Below are 19,266 nucleotides of genomic sequence, written 5' to 3'. Positions count from 1 at the left end.
ATTTATTATAAACAAATGAAATTCACAGGTGGAATTTGTTCTCTATTCCTTTGTTGGCCCTAAGCAGAGGATTTCTGGGGCAAAGCCATCTGCCTATTCCCATTTCAGCTAGACATGCTACCAACATTCGTAATGAATTATCTGACCAAAGGTATATGGATTTGTCCAGCTCATGCTGTCCTGCAGTTTTACAAAGTGCATCCCATTTCTCTGAGACAATCACATCAGAATGTTTTCTGCCTGAGGCCAGGGCTTTGTAGCTGCCTGCACAGAAGTCCTTCAGTCAATGTTTCAGAGGGATCATAGCTCAGGGGTAGAGTGCATGCTTTGCATGCAGAAGGTCTCTGGTAGGTTCAGTTCCTGGCATCTCCAGTTGGATGGAACAGCTAGTGATGTGAGTGAAATCAGTCTGCCAGTCAGAGTAGGTAATACTAGGCTAGGTGGATAAAAAAAAATCCCACCTGCTATAAGACAGCTTCCTACCTTGTCCTTACTCCTGGGGTGGGGAGCTTTTATATGTGGAGGAAGTTATCTTGGGAGTTGCACACAGGAGTGGGTGAGGCCAGCATCAGTACTAGGTGTGACTAAACCATAAGTGGAAGGGGCCAGGTTGGTGATGAGCCACCCATTTTTTCTTTCTCTCCACCACTCTCTGTCCCTGTGGGAATCTACACTGATATTATTCTAACGTTTTGAATGGGTTACTGTGATGCACAGCATCATGTGACCCTGGGTCTGTAACGTTGTAAAATGAGTTGTATTTACTGGTTCTATTTCGTTGTCCCCTTTCTTGTTGCTTAGTTGTAGCGCTGCTACTGATCCATGTGCCTCGTTCTACCGGTAATTTTCCTCTTCCTCTTCTCTGAGAGTAGCAGAGCTGCTGGGTTTGCTCCACCCACTTCCTGTTCTCCTTCCTTCACCCCGTTTGCTATCTTATCTGCTACAGCAGTTGGAGCTTTTATACGGTGGAATCACTGACAATTGCATGCAAAGGACTCAGAAGTTTTCCACCTTAAAATCTGCTTTTATTGTGAAGTACTCCCATGCATCCTGCCTTAATTGTGCTCCTTTTGCAAAAGATTCGCCCTAATTCCGAGCCGCTGCTGTGGGCGCAGGAGCAGGATTTTAAACAAATGCTTACATCTGCGTAAGCTTTAAAGATAAAGACACCAAAATTGGCACAGTAATAGATATTAGGGAGAGCTTTAAGCATACCAAATTTGAATCGAATTGGGTCATCTGTTGATTTTTTATGATTTTTTTTAAACATTTCCTCCTCTTTGCAAAGGAGCTGAGGAGCGCTCAAATCACTTCCTGGTAAGCAAAGGATCGCTGTAGCTCTGTGCAGGAAAATTAACAAGGGTCTCTGCTACCAGTCCAAAACTTTAACCAGCAGGGCTTAAATGGTGTGTTTTTGAAATAATCCCAACAGGTGGGGCTGCCAAAAATAGGCCTCCTCTTCTGCGCTGCTAAAACTTCTCAATTTGGTCACCCATCCACACCCTGACCAGACCCAAACCTTCTTAGCTTCAGCAAAGTGGCTGGCTCCTATGCATTCAGGCTATTCCCTGGGACTTGTATTAAGATGTTTTGGGAGGGAGTTTGTGTGTGCTTATGACTATGCACTGCTGGCTAGGAACAGGCAGGAAGTGGGTGGAGCAAACAGAGCAGCTCTGCTTACGCTTAGACTAAGAAGAGGAAGAACAGAAAGGATTGAACAGCGTGCCCTGAAGTACCGTTGCAGCTAAACGTCAGTAACGCTAGTGTGCCTTGTGATACAGAGAACCGATACAGAGAACCACGTTAGAAAGGGACACTAGCAACGTTGTAAGACTGGTGTAGATCCGGCCCCTGTCTCTGCCAATTCCCTCTCTCCCCTACTCGTTCTTCCTCTCTTTCTCCTTCTCTTTCTTCCTCTTTCGCCTAGGGTGACCATTTATTTATTTATTACGCTTCTGTACTGCCCAATAGCCGAAGCTCTCTGGGCGGTTCACAAGAGTTAAAAACCATCAGATACAACTCAAAATATAAAACAAACAACAGTATAAAAACACAATATAAAAATACAATATAAAAGCACAACCAGGGTAAAACCGAGCAGCAATGCAGGGATTTATACAGATTTAAAACAGCAAAGTTAATATGATAAACTGTTAAAATACTGGGAGAATAAAAAGGTCCTCACCTGGTGTTGAAAAGCGTATAACCATATGAAAAGGAGGACATGAATCTTTAACAGTTGCATAGAAAAGGGAATTTCAGCAGGTGTCATTTGTATGCATGCAGCAGCTGGTAAATTCCCTCTTCATCACAACAGTTAAAACTGCAGGAGCTATGCTAGAGTGACCAGATACAAAAGAGGGCAGTGCTGTGAACTACATGACTGGACCAAGCAACTTTTTATTTGCATAGTGTTTTTGTTATTTGGGTCAATCGATTAACCTGATTGTTTCTTGCAAACATTTTATGTGTTTGTTTCCCTCTGTCCAGAGCTAAACAAATTCTCTTCCTGAGTGTTTCATTAGGGTGGAGCCTGAGCTTCCAGCTACCTCTCCACCATGACTGGCAATAGTGAGAGGGATCAAGGGCTGTTTCTGCATATACAATAACGAGTCTCCTGAGAGCCAACATTATGCTTCTGGAAAGGAATTTGGTCCTAGGGCTGAAAAGGGTTGTGGATCTAACGGCTCCAGATATTGGAGTTGCATCATGTGTTGCTTTCTTAAGGCTGCCTTAGTGCAAAAGAATTTAAGAGAGGAATGTAGTTAGAAGGGCACAAAAGGCTTAAGATATCACAAGATTGTGGCTGGTTGATGTAAAAAGTGTAAAATGTCATGAGACCAATGCTTATTTGTGTAACCATGGCTTGTAAGTGGAATGCATTAAAAGCATGGTGGATTTCAAAATGGCCACCAGAATGTTCAGATCAGGATATGAAAGTGATGGAAATTTATAGTATAGGAAATATATATTATATTATATTCGTAGACAACAAATATAATTTGCTCAGAAAATGTATATTCATGTGGTGAAAAATTAAGCATATTCACACTTCCATTAAATACTAATTTATTTATCATTTATGTATTTATGAAAAAAATTGTCCATCTTTCCACCAAAAAATGGTGGTCAAGGCAGCTAACAATATAGTAAAATAAAGATCAAAACAATTTCAGTTAAAAGATATATGCTAGTTGTCATTTCCTAAAACTAACTTGTCCAATCCTGGATATTTCACAATCATTCTCAGTAGAGTTAAATCGCAATGGCCTGGTTCAGACAGCTTGCTAAATCATGCTGCTCAACCACAAAATGGTTAATGGAATGCATTATGCATTCCATTAACCATTTTGTGGTTAAGCAGCATGGTTTAGCGTGTTGTCTGAACCGGGCCATACACAGAGACAAAATAATTTCTAGTACACTTGGAGTTGACAGACTGCTTAAGCAACCAATAAATCATCAGCAGGAGGAGAAGGAGGATGGATCCCAGGAGAAGTTTTGTTCCCAAACTTTGGTACAAGGAAATGTGTTTTGTTTAAAGAATGAACTGCACATGGTCCCCACGTTTTGCCTCCAAGGGTCACAAGTTGCAATGGGCAGTGGTTTGGGTCTTATGATGTGCATCACCAAAGGATCTGGCTGGTGGTGGGTATGACCAGGGCTGCATCTCCTTCGCCCCTTCTTTCACATATACACAGTCTTCAGTCTCCCCTCCCCACACACCACCAACTCCATATGTTCACATACTAACACCACACAATCTCCAGCATGACTGGCAAGCAGACAAATCACAACTCAAAGGATTCCAACCCCACCCCCTTAAAAAACACCTCAGGTCTTAATTAGCTCATCGTTTCATTTTCAAAGGTGACTTGAAAGGCTTTGAAGTAGTTTTGATATTTTACCCCCTCGGAAAAATCACATGAAGCAGCTGCTTGAACTCCTGGAGAAGGAGGAGAAGGAGGAGGAGGAGGAAACATTTTCTACCTGTAAAGGCGGCCTAGCAATAATTTTAGATCCATTCTAATTAGATCTGTTGCAATGAGAAGCTTTAAATAAATGCATAGCCCTTTCATTGATTTTATATACAAGATCTGATGTTGTCAAAGATCTTAGTTTTTCGTACTGTTATGGGATGATATCTAAAAAAAAAAACCCCACAAGCCCTATGTGAGCCAGAACAAAGCTTGTCAGTTCATGTAGAATTTGGGTCTGTGTATACACATCATCAGAAAAGAGGAAATATATCACTAAAAAAAGAGATAAAAGAGGAAATGGATTTGCATGTGTCATACTCACACACATACACCACACACTTTTAGAATGAGTACAATTTAAATTAAATATAATTTAAATAGAAATGCAATCTACCACACCATAGTGGGAAAAGCAGTGAGCGTTGTGCCTGTGCGGCCTGCTGTCCAGCTGCTGTCAGCTGTAGACGGGCAGTTTCAAGGCCCCTGCGGCTCTCCCTTTTGATGGTTGTTTATCTTTAAACCCGACTTGGACAACCCTTCAACTACAGGGCTGTAAAGTAGTACACCTGACCACACTACAGAGCAGTTACTGACCCTTTGTAATCCTGAACTGGATCCAGAATATATTCAGACACTGAATCTTATTTATTATTTATTTATTTATTGCATTTTTATACCGTTCCATAGCCGAAGCTCTCTGGGCAGTTTACGTAATATTAAGACACTTAAAAACAATATACAAAAATTAAAAACCACAAAAACATACAATATACACATACATTTAAAACCACTATAACAACTTTAAAAACGATGAGCCTAAAAACAGACCCAGGCTCATTTCATGTTGCTAAATGCCTGGGGGGAGAGAAAAGTCTTGACCTGGCACCGAAAAGATAATCATGTTGGTGCCAGGCAGGCCTCATGAGGGAGATTGTTCCACAGTTGGGGGGCCATCACAGAGAAGGCCCCCTCTCTTGTATCTTGACATTTATGATGAAATTAACAAGTTATATTCATATAAACAAGGATTATGAACAAACTCCCTCCATAGGGAGGAGTGGCATTTCCGCTCTTACCACAACATGGGACAGGCAGAGCCATGGCAACTGGGTGCATCTTTCACACACTGCATCCCCTCTTCTGATTAGGATGCCGTGCAGTGCGCAAAGGGAAGGGACTCAGCCAGCACTCGCAGGAACTCCTCCTCTGTGGACCATTATTAGAAGCATCCATTTGGGGCTTATAAGAAAGCATTTGGGTTGACTATGGGAAACTGTGGTTTGTACAAACCATAGTCAGTTATGGTTCTAAATGCATGCGGACAAGAGCGTGAGAACTTACTGCAACATGCCTTATTGTTTCATATGCAAATTGGCCTTCTCGCCATTAAACATTTGTGGAGGGAAGTCAGTATATTTTCTAGGGTTATGGACATTTCTGGAATATATATTGCCTTCCACAGTGTCTGCATATCACCGAGGGAGGTTACTGCTCCTTGTACTAGTTGTGGTCCATTTAATGCAATTAACTTTAAACTCTAGCCCTTTGAAAACCATTCACAGTAGCCATTAGGCTGCATATTGTCACAGGTCTGCCCTAGAGGGGAGTGCATTTAATAGATGGCTGCGTGCGTATTCATTCATTTGTATAATATTCAGTGTGAAGGATGTTATGTGAATGTGAAATGTGGTAAATTATACATTTCAGCAAGTGTATTACTTCTTATCCACAATATGTCCTTTCTGTGACAACATAAGAAACCAGATCACAAAGTGTATTTATTATTCAATATATCACAGACTGAAACAATCTTCCCAGAGGACAATTTTAATGTACTGTTATTCTAGTCTGCTTTGCTGTGGGATATGGAATGGAATCTACAACATTTTTGGCAGTAGATCCAATAGAATGAGGCTGGGCTAGTCCCATTGACCTCAATGGGAGTATTTAGGCATGAGGGCAAGGTTTAATTTGAGCCAGAGTTCACCAGGGCCTAATCCCAGGACAGCGTCTGGAGGACATAGGATATTTCAGATTCCTGGATCCGATGCCGGAGACAGTGCTCAGACCTCAGACCCAGAAATCCAAGCTCCTGCCCCACTCCCTGCAGCTGGTGCAGAGAGAACCAGGCCAGCTGCCTTTATGAGATCACAAATGTGAGCTCGTAGAGGAAGGAAAGGGTGTGCGGCAGTGGATGGGGGGGGGGGGAAGCTGGGGTTGTAGGGAGCCAAGCCATCCCCAGCCATCTTCCTTCCCCCTCTCCAGAGCCTCTGCTAGATGGGCAAAAATTCCCATCTAGTGAAAATGCTGAGGATACTTGTAAGGCTCCAAGGGGCCTTACAAATACCGAGGGCAGATCACATAGGATTGCACCCCAAGACCCCTTTGCTGTACAAAAGACCTGCAAAATATTGCACACAGGGAGTAACACAGCTACATACATTTGTGGGGGGGGGGGCATATCCATGAAGACTGTCATGATGAGTACCTGCTTATCCTGCCATGCTGATCATTCCATGGTGCCTGAAGGCCCTCAATGGGGTAGCTCCGGACAAATGTGTTGATATAATTTTCAAAGAACCCAGAAGGATGGATTTAGGTGCTGTTGTTGTTATGTTAAAGAGCAATCATAAGTGGGCTTGGGGGCAGGAGTGGGTGAAATATTGGACCAGCAGCCATTTCCGAAGCCCTGCTGGCGCACATTGTTCAGAGTAGGTGCTGGGTGCTGGTGCTGGATTCACCTTCCCCCCCCCCCTGCCGCTATTGTTTATTTCTTTTATATGTACGCACCCATTAGGTCCCACTGTCCAATTTTATTTTATTTTATTTTTGAAAAGCGTGACCCATCTGCATGCAAGTGAATGGAGCACAAGGCTTCTGTATGCAACTGAACACTGAATTTGACTTGGCAGTTGGTATGAAACCCTAATGGGTTTAGAGCTGCAAGCTTCATCTCCGGATGTTTTAAAACCAGGGGAATTCAAGCAGGTTTATAGTGTCTATTGGTTTTACTCTGTACAGCACCATGTACATTGATGGTGCTATATAAATAAATAAATAAATAAATAATAATAATAATAATAATACTTGAGATTTACACACACACACACACACACACACACACACACACACACACACACATATTAGGTCTGTTATTTCCCCCCAAATAAGGTCCAATTTACATACATCTAAATATATTTATGACTTGGCCTCCATTATAAATGTGTTTTTTAAAAACATTTTAAGATGTTATGTTGTGCCAAGAGTATCTTGCCCCCCCCCCCATTTTTGCTGTGTTTGGAGGAGATATTTATGTTACCACCCCTACCTCTCGGAGATGAAATGGCCAGGAGACAAGGCAGCAGATTTGGGGTGTCATTAGGGATGAAGGTTTTGACTAGGGTAGGTGGTGATTTAGGAGGAGGCTGCTGCCTGGTGGGGACACAGAGATGATAAAAGGCAAGACTTCTTCACTAGCGCCCAGTTAAATTATGGAATCCACTACTACAAGATGTAGTGATGGCCACCAATTTGGATGGCTTTAAAAAGGGATTAGACAATTTCACGGAGAATAAGGCTATCAGTGGCTATCAGTCCTAATGGCTACGTGCTACCTCCAATGTGTGAGGCTGTATGCCTATGTACACCAGTTGCTGGGGAACATGGGCAGGAGGGTGCTATTACACTCATATCCTACTTAAGGGTTTCGCACAGGCAGCTGGTTGTCCACTGTGTGAACAGAATGCTAAACTGGATGAAGTTTTGGTCTGATCCAGCGTGGCTGTTCTTATGCTCTTATAGCTGTTTTTGATTTGCTTGGTAAAAAGGTTTGGGCTGGCCCTTCCTCCAGCCACACTCCTCATTGCAGTTCGTAAGCTCATGCACACCGAAGCCCCCTAATCTCTCTGGACTTCAGCAAGGTGAGTGATGAGCATAAAAAGTGACATTCTATTCACATTTCAGCTCAGACTGTGCCATCATCTTTCTGCTGGGGATATGCACAGGTGTAAAAAATCCTTAGGCTGCTTTTGGAGGTAATATTTACCTATGGCATAAGCAAAGATAAAACAAATATCTAATGATGTCATCCATTTATTCATAGTATTTTTCCATGAGCATCATTAATTTTGTTTTGTCCGTTGTCAAGATCTAGACCTAGATCTAGATCCACATGTAGAGCTAGAATTTCGATGGGTAGGTGTGAGAACTCCGATACTCTATTCAAAGTGCTGGTTATGACCTATAAAGCTCTATATGGTTCGGGTCCAGGTTATTTGAAAGAACGTATTCTCCCTTATGAGCCTGCCCGTGCTTTGAGATCTTCTGGAGAGGCCCTTCTTTTAGTCCCACCTTCTTCACAGGCACGCTTGGTGGGAACATGGGAGAGGGACTTCTCGATGGCTGCTCCGGTGCTCTGGAACTCTCCTCCTGGGGAAGCTAGGCTGGCTCCCTCCTTGATGGGCTTTCGGAAGCAGGCTAAAACTTTTTTGTTCAAGCAGGCCTTTGGAGAATAATCCAGCCCTCCATCTTTTGTTGTGTATTTTTTAATTGTTTATGGTTTTGTTTCCCTCCCCCCCCCATGTATATTTTAAACTTTGTAAGGCCGCCTTGAGGCCCAGCATTGGGCAAAAGGCGGGATACAAATAATAATAATAATAATAATAATAATAATAATAATAATAATAATAATAATGTAGTTCAATGGTGGCCTTTAGACTGAATAGGCCAGGGATTCGCGGATACCATTCTGTTCCCAACACAATACTGAATCTGGAGTTAAGCCCTTTTTCACAATGCTATATATAGTTGGAAACAGCCAGCTCTTTTGAATGTAAGTTCAGAGTTGTTAGGGACAAGGACTTAAAGTCTAAACAATTTTCTGATTTGCAGGCCAGATCACTGGCATCAGAAATGGAGCTTATAACCCCACTGGGTAAAACAATAGACCACATCTGCTAAGGAGCTTGCTTTTACTGATTCCCATCAATATGTGAGGCTTTGCCCACAGTCTGGGTCTTCCTGGTAACACCTAAACAGGGGTCCCAAGATGCAAGGGACTCTGCACATGCTCTGAAAACCAAGATTCTACTCAAGCAGGCAAAGTATACTAGCTAATTTAGATTGACTTTACTGATTTTTATTTGGTCTTGTGTTGCCTTCCCTTCTCCCACCTTCCCTAATAATTCTCTGTCTCTTTAGTTCTGAAGTTCTCTGTCTTCCGGTCTTTGGGCAAGTAAATCCAAAGGACCTTCTTTTTTATTTTTCCTACAGCTTGGCCAAAGGGAGGTATCCTTGTCTGAAGGTCTTAGAAACTTCCCAAGTAGCTGAACAGACTATGGTGTATCAGGAGGCTTAACCTGACTGGTGACAGCCTAAAATAAATAAATACCCATGGAAAGAAGGGGATGTGCTAGTAAGAAAAGTCATTCATCCTCCCAGATCCATAGCAGTAGGCCTCTAGGGGCTTGTCTATACACTCTATATCCTCTGCCATGGCTGTGCAGTGGCACTGCGTTGTTTAAATGATGCAGCTGCTAAGTCACAGTCACATCGGGCTTCCCCTCCCCCACCGAAACTGCAACTTTTTGCAGTGTTGTTTTACCGTGACTTTTTCAATTTCTCCGAAGCATCCCAGGCACCCAGCAAATTTTCAGGATCCCTGAGTTGGGAGTGGAGGACGTATCTTGTCTTTGGTGCAGCAGTACTCCCAAGTGTAACGCTCCATTCGTGAGAACAGTATTGTGTTGGGAACAGAATGGTATCCGCGAATCTATGGCTATCTCTCTCAGCTCTTTCAAATTGGCCATTTCCCCTTCAGTCTGCTTATTTGTCATGAAGGGGTGATTTTCATGGGGAATTGCATGCTGAGACACTTACACACCCAGTCATGATCAATACCAGAACTTGTGAATGGGCAATAGCATGTGTCTCCGTTTACAAATTTCCTAGCACAGGATTTCCTAGCATGATGATGGCGAACTGGTGATGATGCTTGAGAATGAGCTGGAACTGAATTGCAGATCAACTGCTTTGCATGCAGACAGTCCCAGGTTCGATCCCCAGCATCTCCAGGCACAGCTGGAAAACTTCCCTGTCTGAAACCCTGGAGAGTTCTGCCCCTGGTTGGTGTGAACAACCAATGGTGTGACTCAGCATAAGGCAAGTGACATATGTTGCCATGTCTGCATATTATATACGTTGGAAATATTGCAAGTTACTGGAAGGGGGCAGTGTTGCAATTAGTTAGATCATGGGAATTTTGACCACAGTTAGCCTTTATATCTCTATAGCCTTCAATATGGTTTCCTGTGGTTTCTTCCTTTTGCTCCTCCCTCCCCCCCGACTTTCACCATTGATGGGTGCACATCTGTTTTCTCTCTAGTTCCTGCCAATGTAATAGAACACCAAATGGACTAAACAAACTCTTTTGAAACTATGCTGTTCCTGCATGGTATATGCAAGAATATTTGTGAGTAAAACTGTTTTCTTCAGAAGGGTGTAGTCTCCTTTATTGTTCTGAGATAACCTGTGTGCATGTGGGACTGGTAAATGCTCATTCTGCTTTTTGTTTTTTCTCTGCTAACTTGCCTTTCTAACAGGAGGCATCATTACTAAATAATCCCATCAATATACAGGACTCATTTGTAATGTATGGTGCTTCCAGATGGAGGGCTCCAAGCGCCACCAATCAAAAGACATTGTGGAGGAGTTATTCCACCTTTCCATCCTTAACCGTTTTTTTTTGTGGTAAGAAAAAAACAAGGAAGAACCAGCGGGAAGACACAGGAGGGTTAAAAATGGAAACAATGCTGTCTGAGGGCCCATAAAATTCTGTGAGTAAGGCAGGGCAATTGCACAATCAAGGCTTCGGCCGGAAGCACCCATCATCTCAACAGTGAATTATTTAATGTTTTTGCCTCAGACTTGATGCTGGCGTCAGTGAAAGGACTCAGCAGTTGTACATAGCATGCGCAAATTGCTTAGCAACTCCATTTATTCACAGGACCACTGCATTTGTTTCACAATTTGGCAGGCAGGAGGCAGGAGCGCACGTTAATGACAGCTAGCTAGTTTTCCATTAGTGTGTTAGTTATGCACGGATGTACACATGTAGGCAGGGGAACAAAGTGGGATGTCAGGTTTGCCGGAAGCTTCCAGAGTGAGTCCCAGGACATCATTGCCAGAGGCAATCTAATTTCTCTGCCATATAAACTGAGACCACAGGCATTAAATTGTAATCAAGCATCACAGAGGCTGTTTATTATAGATGGTTCCCCAACAGTGGGTGGGGAATACTGAGGTATCATTGTGAGTGAATATTGACGTTTCCTCAGCAGTCTTGGGACAAACGGGCAGTAGAAATTGAAGGGAGAGATGGACGGATGGACAGACTGGAGATTATTCTGGGCTTCGATATTAGACTAGCAAGCAGGTTTGGGCCTTATGAGAGAGGAAGGAAAAGTCTCTATTTTCTCCACATCATGCATAATTATATACATTTTATAAATGTCCCCCTGCCCTTGGAGTCAGGGAGGGAGAAACTGTGGTGGAACCGTCCATTCCAAAACCCTACCAGGATTGCACCAGCCAGGGCGGAAGTTGCAGTGAGGCTAGAGGGCCGAGGGGAAATTGGGAAGGAAGCTACAAGGCCGGTGCATTTTCCTCCTTTTATTGGGGGCATGTTGGGGGAACAGGAAGGCTATGGATTCTGTGGAGAATAAAACTCTATTAATACTCTCCCCCAGACACACCCTGTCACCCCCTGTGCTGCTACTGGAACACCAACAGCAGCTGAGAGTTTCCACCACAACAATAAGGAGGTCTCTGGGGGTGGATCTCCTTCTCCCCCTGCTCAGCAATATCCCAGGAATGCCCTCTCTAGTCCATAGGATTGCGCCCTTAATCACCCCCATTTTCTTAACTCAAAAGCCCCTAACGTTGAAGCCTTTCCTCTTAGGGAAGATGCTTCAGCCAGCATCCCTGATCCTTAGGGTTGCTTTTTACTACACCTGCCCCAGCTGTGTGATATCCTTTTTGAAATGAGCGTTGTCACCAGCTAATTCAGCCTTCGCCAACCTGGTGCCGTCCAGATGTTTTGGAGTACAACGCGCAGCCTTCCTAACCATTGGCCATGCTGGCTGGGGCTGATGGGAGTTGAAGCCCAAAACATCCAAAAGGCACTAGGCTGGGAAAGGCAATGGCTAATTGCTGTTCAGCCAGCTGCTAAAGGCCCAGCTATGAAGGCAAGTTCTAAAGTACGTCACCCTGAGATCCTAGTGATATAGGGCGGGATACAAACGTAATAAATTAATAAATAAAGTTGGCAACCCTGGTGTATATGGCATGTGGCATAAATGCAGCGGCACAAAGGTATGTGTGTGAGCATCACACATGGCAGTCTGTTTGCATACTTTCCCTCACGGACGCCCTTTTCTTCATGCCCTATCACTTTAGATCCAAATGCTTCATGAAACCAGAATGAATGGGGAAGGGGGTGGGGGAGAGAAAGAAGGTGTTTCAGGGTTCATGCCAGGCCTGACTGCAGATTCTCCTAGTGAAAGCATTTGTGGTCCTGGCTCCCCTTTCTCTTTTCTCAGAACAAACACAATGTATTAGCTCCGTTGTAGAGACATGTCGGATGGGATCAATTTAGGCAAAGCTTCTGAGAGCATTGGTGTTCCAGCCTGCTTATCCTGATTAGGGCATTGAAATTCAGCATTTACTGGAGCCTGCAGCAAGCTTTCCTACCGACCGTCTGAAAACAGCAGGGGGAGGAGGCAAGGAGCAGTAATAGAAGGATGCAACTCATTAACCAGCCCGCCATAAGGATGAGTAACATACTTTGTTGGAACAACGCCTTCCGACCAAAGTGAGGGATGGTATATCCGCCTCAGCAAACAGGCACAGGGAGACATTTTTCTCCCTCTCCCAAAATACTAGAACCTGGGGTCATCCCAAGAAGCTGATCGGTGGGAGATTCAGGACAGATAAAAGGAATTTCTTCTTTATACAGCACATTGTTAAACTATGGAACTCACTACCACAAGATGTAGCAATACCCACCAATTTAGATGGCTTTAAAAGGGGGTTGGATAAATTCCTCGAGGAGAAGGTTATCAATGGCTACTGGTACTCATGGCTATGTGCCACCTCTAGTATTCGAGGCAGTAAGCCTATATACACCAGTTGCTGGGGAACATGGCTGGGAGGATGCTGTTGCACCTGTGTCCTGCTTGTGGGTCCCTGGTCAACAGGTGGTTGGCCATTGCATAACAGAGTGTTGGACTAGATGGACCCTTGGTCTGATCCAGCTTGGCTCTTCTTATGTGGTGGATGATGATGATGATGATGATTATCATCATCATCATCATCATCATCATGATGACCAGGATTCTTCATTGAACATGATCTTCAGAAGCAAAGGCAGTCATCATATTCCTGACAGTTGGAACATGACTGTAGAAACCAATAGATGAGGACATCATAAAGAAATGTTTGCCTGGAAAAATGAAGCAGGAAAGCCTTGGTGACACAGTTGCTTTCTGGCCCGAAGGTGAGTATGGGATAGAGGAAATATCTTGGCCTGGTCCTGAGCCTTCTGATATGCATAATGGAGCTTTCCGTTGTGTGGTGCTAAACATGAGTTCGCCAGCTCATTTATTAGTCAACTTGCCATTCAGGCGAGAGAGCTACTGAGTTCAAAATTTGGCAGCCCAACTTTATCCAAGACAGGGGTGGGCAACTTGTGGCCCTCCAGATTTTTTTGCCCTACAACTCCCATCAGCCCTAAGCAGCATAGCCAATGGGGGTGGGTGATGGGAGTTGTAGGCCAAAACATCTGGAGGGCCACATGTTGCCCACCCCGGGTCTAAGAACTCTCCCAATACATAATCTGATTAAATATTCAAACATCACTCATTTTATCCTCAGAACAATCCTATCAGATGGTTGTGCAACTGGCCTGGCAGGAATGAGAAAAACTGCACCTACCTGCTGAGATTTTCTCTTTATGCAACTCTTAAAAGCATAGAAAATTTGTTTTCCTCTTCCTCTGGTCGCCATAGAATTAAGACTAAAAGACAGTGGCTCTAGTGTGCAATGGGTGGAGTTTACGACTCTCTCTCTCTCTCTCTCTCTCTCTCTGTGTGTGTGTGTCCTGCTCCTGTGCCTAACAAAATAGCCCAAGATGCAGCAATTAAGGAGGCGAATTTTTTTCCTATGCCAGGAAAAGGATTCACCTGCTAAATATGTGTACCAAGCAGCTTTTGTTAAAGGTTGCTTTAATGGATTATTTGAATCCTGTGTTGTGAGCCACTTTTTTGTGGAGCTGAAAAGTTGCAAATAAATAAATGTATGAAAACTGGGCTGTAGACCAGGCACTGTCTGACTAGGAAGTGCTCAGAAAGTACACCGTGTATTAATCTTCTTCCATATTTCACATGATAAATATACATCACAGCAGCATTATTCACATTTCTTGGAAGAGGTGTCTGGACCTGCATTGTTAAAAATGAGGTATAATGTAGCTTTCAACACAATTCTGTTCAGTTTATTTTCAAGGTAATAGAACACAGTCTGCATGAACAAAGAATTACTTTTTTCCATGGTGGCTTGCTCCTAATTCAGACCTAGGCTTGCAGACAATCTCATCAACAAAGCTGGATGCTCAGACTTGGACTCATTAGAATTGCCGGTTTCAGTAGGAAGGGTTTCTGTATCTTAATAGTGGGCACAGAAAAGAGAACAGTACATGCTATGATGCTTTAATAGAGGTAATATCTGAATCCCATTCTGTTCCAGCAAGTCATACAAATGGTTCCCAGGCACTCTCCAGTTATGGTTGCCAACTGACCTGAAAAAACAGCATCAGCCTGCTGTTCTTGTGCATGTAACAACAGGTCAATGTGTGAAAAGAAATCAGCAGGTGAAGCCTTTGACAGCATGGGGAATAGATGTTACCACCTGCCGACACCTGCATATCAACCTGTTGTTAAGGGCACAACTAAGTGACTAGTTTAGAAGGTCAGTTCATGTACTACTGGCCATGCATTGACCTGCTTAGCTTCAGAGAGCAGTGGAGCCTACTGGCTGTGAATCCATTCTGCGGTCCAGTCAGAACCAGCCAGAGCTCTCAAGGAGTTATCCAGGGTGCTGAAAGCACCCCCAAATATGTTCAGCACATTGGATAGTTCCTTTAGAGTTCTGGCTGAAACCCAGAATGGATTCACAGCCCCATCGAAATCAGTGCCACCAACCTCCACTGTCAGAGGCAGAGCGACACCAGCTCCTGCCAGAGAAACAACACACATTTTGGTTACTGCTGAAGACAAAGAAGCCCTTTCTATGATCAATTTTCTTTCTGGCCTCTGTACAGCACTGCTGGTCTTTTCCTGCCAGGGTGATAGATGTAGCTAGAGAACCTCGTTGTTTTTATGTTACTTTTCCAGCTTGTGCAACCAGAGGACGTGGACAAGCTTCTTAGAGGATTGAGGCCCATCACTCGTATTCTAAGTAAAAGATGTTTTGATAATCGTTTTTTTTAAAAAAAACTTTCAGGAGGAAATCTGCAGTCATTTGTCTGCATAATTTATTCCAAAACATTCTTACCATACAGGAAAAGGTGTTGGTTGCATCTACTGATCCTTGCTTTCCACCCCTTAATATGTAATTGTTGTGTGAAATGTGTGCGTGTGTGCGTGCACGCAGGAGCAGGTGGCCATGCACAGTTGTGGCTGCTGCAGATGTGTGCACATGGAACAGGGGAAATGGTATTAAATGTTCCTTTATAGCAAAATCCATCCCCACATCAATAGATGCTTGTTTAACAAGCTGCTTTAGACTTTCTGAATCGGCCCTTTGGGATTCCCGCATGGCAGTCCAGGAGTGTAATCTACTACTTATGTTGTCTCTTCTGTAGTCTCTTCATTAAGTGGAAATGCCACAGAGGCATTGAGCTGAGATTGCCCCAACACCATGGGATGTACAATTAATTAATGTGTGGCAGCATTTGTATTTTTGTAATACAGTGGCTTTCCCTCTGCATTCCCATCATCTGATTTTTCTGCATACTCCCATTTCTTAAAATACTGATTTTGGTGATGTGGTTTCATATGGATGCAAGAACTGCTTATGTTGGATCAGACACACCTTTCCATCTACCTCCAGTACTGGCCAGTCCAATGCCCCTGCCTTGGGAAGCTCTCAGAAGGAGCAAGATGGAGGTAGGATGGCTGTCATCTTTAGATATGCTTTAAAATTCGGTAAGGTGCCATGAAAATTTTACATAAGCATAGGGTATACATGCTCCAAATAAATGAATAAAAATAAAAATGTATTCAGTAGAAAATGCTTTGGAGTCCTAAAATGAAAATAAGATTGTAGAATAAAAGAAAATGTCTAAATATCTTTATTCTTAACATAGTCAAAACATAACATTACTCAAGTAAATTCCATTTCATGGTTACATCAGCAAGCAATATTTAACACAGCATATTTATATAACCGCACACTATTTTCCAGTATTTATTTAGTCCACTTCTTCCCTGAAATTTGGTCAGACAGAAAAGAGACTGTAGGTACCCCCCCACACACACACACACCAATCACCTTCCTAGCCAGTTATGTCCAAGTCCCATCTGTGCAGATGGCAATGAGTTTTGGATCATCCCTTACTAGGAAGCTGCTTCCATCAAACAGCTTTTCTACATAAGGCATTTATCATGCACTTGCCATTTTCAGTTTATGGGTTCTTTAGATGACGTTGCGACCCTCCAGCACTTTCAGTAAGTTTTTTTTTAAGAGCAGGGAAAATTTAATAGTGAGCATGAAAGACAGCATGATTTCCTCTTGTGCATTTGCGCTATTCTGCTATGCCACAGTGCCACCTAGAGGTTATGTGTCAGAAAAGCAGGAAAGGAAACACTCCTTATGTAGTGCTGGGCTCTTAATTCTGTGATGAAACCAAAAATAGATACAGCTGGTTAATTGCCTTGTGTAGAAAAGCTCTTTGTTGAGCTGTACATAGCCATCTGCGATTTGAGATCTACACACACAATCTGAGAAAGCAATTATGGAGAATCTGTTGTCCGCTAGATATTGTTGGACCAGCTTCCATCAGCACGGCCAATGATCAGAGATATGGGAGTTGTAGTCCAACAGTGTCTGGAAGCCCACAGGTTCATTCACCCTGACTTAAACTGCTCCCACACCCAAATCTCTTTTTGTAGTTGCTTTTATGTGGCAGCTTCCTTGCCTGTTGGTTGCAAGATTTCACCAAAAACAGGACCTGTGTGGCTGTTGTGCACTTATCCCAGGAAATCAGTCACTTAAAGTTAACAGTGCTGATTCTGACCAGTCTCCCAATTGGCCAGTTGGCCTAGCAGTGATCCCCAAGTCCTTGTGTTATGTGTGGATATCAGGCACAGGATTTTTCAATGAGCCCCCTGTGCTTTTAACAGCCATTTGGTCTGCAGCACTTAGCAAGATGATGACAGTGATCTCCAGGCTGCGGAAAGCTTCATTTGTCCAGTTTTTAACTTTCAGATGTTGCTACCAGCACAGCTACTGTGCTGCTGGTGGTGGGGAAAAAACTAGCGACCCTGTTCAGGTGCATGGAATCATTCTGTCTGACAAACCCCTCCTTGCTCCCCAAATCCCTTTTGCTCCCCAAATGAAGAGGACTTTTCTTCTTCCATTCACCTCTGTTTCATCATGGAGCTGTTAAACTTCTGCAAACCAAGTTTCATTATCTTTCTAACCATCATAGTTGCTAGGTTGCTGGAGTGGGGGAGGAGGACTCCTTTCTTCCATTTTTTTAAAAATGATAGCTGTTTTCACCATTAACAACCTGTTCGGATGATATAACAGGGACACTCAATCTTGATCTATGCATAATAGTTATATAAATGAAGATATTTTGGCAGGTACCATTCTTTCAAACCCCTGCAGTGAAAAAAACAGCATCTGTTGGAGTTTTGCCTCTTCTACACTGCCGTTAAAGATACAGGAGCCCTAAATTTGCTACCCCTCCCATATATCAATGTCAAAGCATTTTATCAGTATATACTGCATGCAGCTGACTTGCCACCTTTTCACAGACCGAGGCTCTGTAGGTCTTTAGCATCTCCATAAATGGCAGAGATCAAGAGATGTAGGATTCCCCGCCTCCCCATCCCTGCATCTCTTCCTGGAGATTCAGGAGCAGCCTCCCCTGCTCAAATCTTAGTCATCTTTTTTACAGACTCTTAAGGGGATACTTAACTAGAATCCAGTCATTCATCCCATATGCTTAAGTGGGTGATTCTAGAAACCATTGATTCTGTTTCTTGAGTCCTTGATGCCTCTTATCATAGAATCATAGAATAGTAGAGTTGGAAAGGGCCTATAAGGCCATTGAATCCAACCCCCTGCTCAATGCAGGAATCCACCTTAAAGCATCCCTGACAGATGGCTGCCCAGCTGCTTCTTGAATGCCTCTAGTGTGGGAGAGCCCACAAGCTCCCTCAGTAACTGGTTCCATTGTCATACTGCTCTAACAGTCAGGAAGTTTTTCCTGATGTCCAGCCGGAATCTGGCTTCCTATAACTTGAGCCCATTATTCCGTGTCCTGCACTCTGGGAGGATCGAGAAGAGATCCTGGCCCTCCTCTGTGTGATAACCTTTCAAGTAGTTGAAGTGTGCTATCATGTCTCACCTCAGTTGTCCCTTGTCAAGGCTAAACATGCCCAGTTCTTTCAGGCTCTCCTCATAGGGCTTTATTTCCAGTCCTCTGATCATCCCCATTGCCCTCCTCTGAACCCTCTCCAGTTTGTCTGCATCCTTCTTACTACATCCTTGATCATACCATGATTTTTTGTTATGTTCACCTGAGACCTGGGTTTGGTGCAACTGTAGGGGTGGAAGTTGGGGACCTATTTCAGGCAAACGGCTGAATTCAATTACGGGGGAACTTGGAGTGTGTGCATTCCAGTGGGGAGAGGGGGCAGAGACAAAAGGAGCAGGTCCAAAATTCCAAAACTGCCAGCAAATTTTAGCCCAAAGCTCTTACTGCCAGTAACTAAATCATAGAAGAGGCATTTCAATCTTTTAGAATGGGGGTGGAAATGTGCAGAAGCTGGGGAAACCGTCCAATGACCAGCAGTCAGGGAAAAGAGGATGTGGCCAGGAATGTGGGCCATGGCCATCTGGAGAACCCCAGAGGGATTGATTGGGACCCCAGCAGGGCTTGGTTTGGCCTATGGGCCTGAAGTCCCCCACCATTACTGTAAGGGGTGCTCCATTGCAGGAG

The sequence above is a fragment of the Elgaria multicarinata genome, chromosome 3 (genome assembly GCF_023053635.1).
Source record: "Elgaria multicarinata webbii isolate HBS135686 ecotype San Diego chromosome 3, rElgMul1.1.pri, whole genome shotgun sequence".
Classification (NCBI taxonomy): domain Eukaryota; kingdom Metazoa; phylum Chordata; class Lepidosauria; order Squamata; family Anguidae; genus Elgaria; species Elgaria multicarinata.
This window is presented reverse-complemented; position numbering follows the sequence as displayed.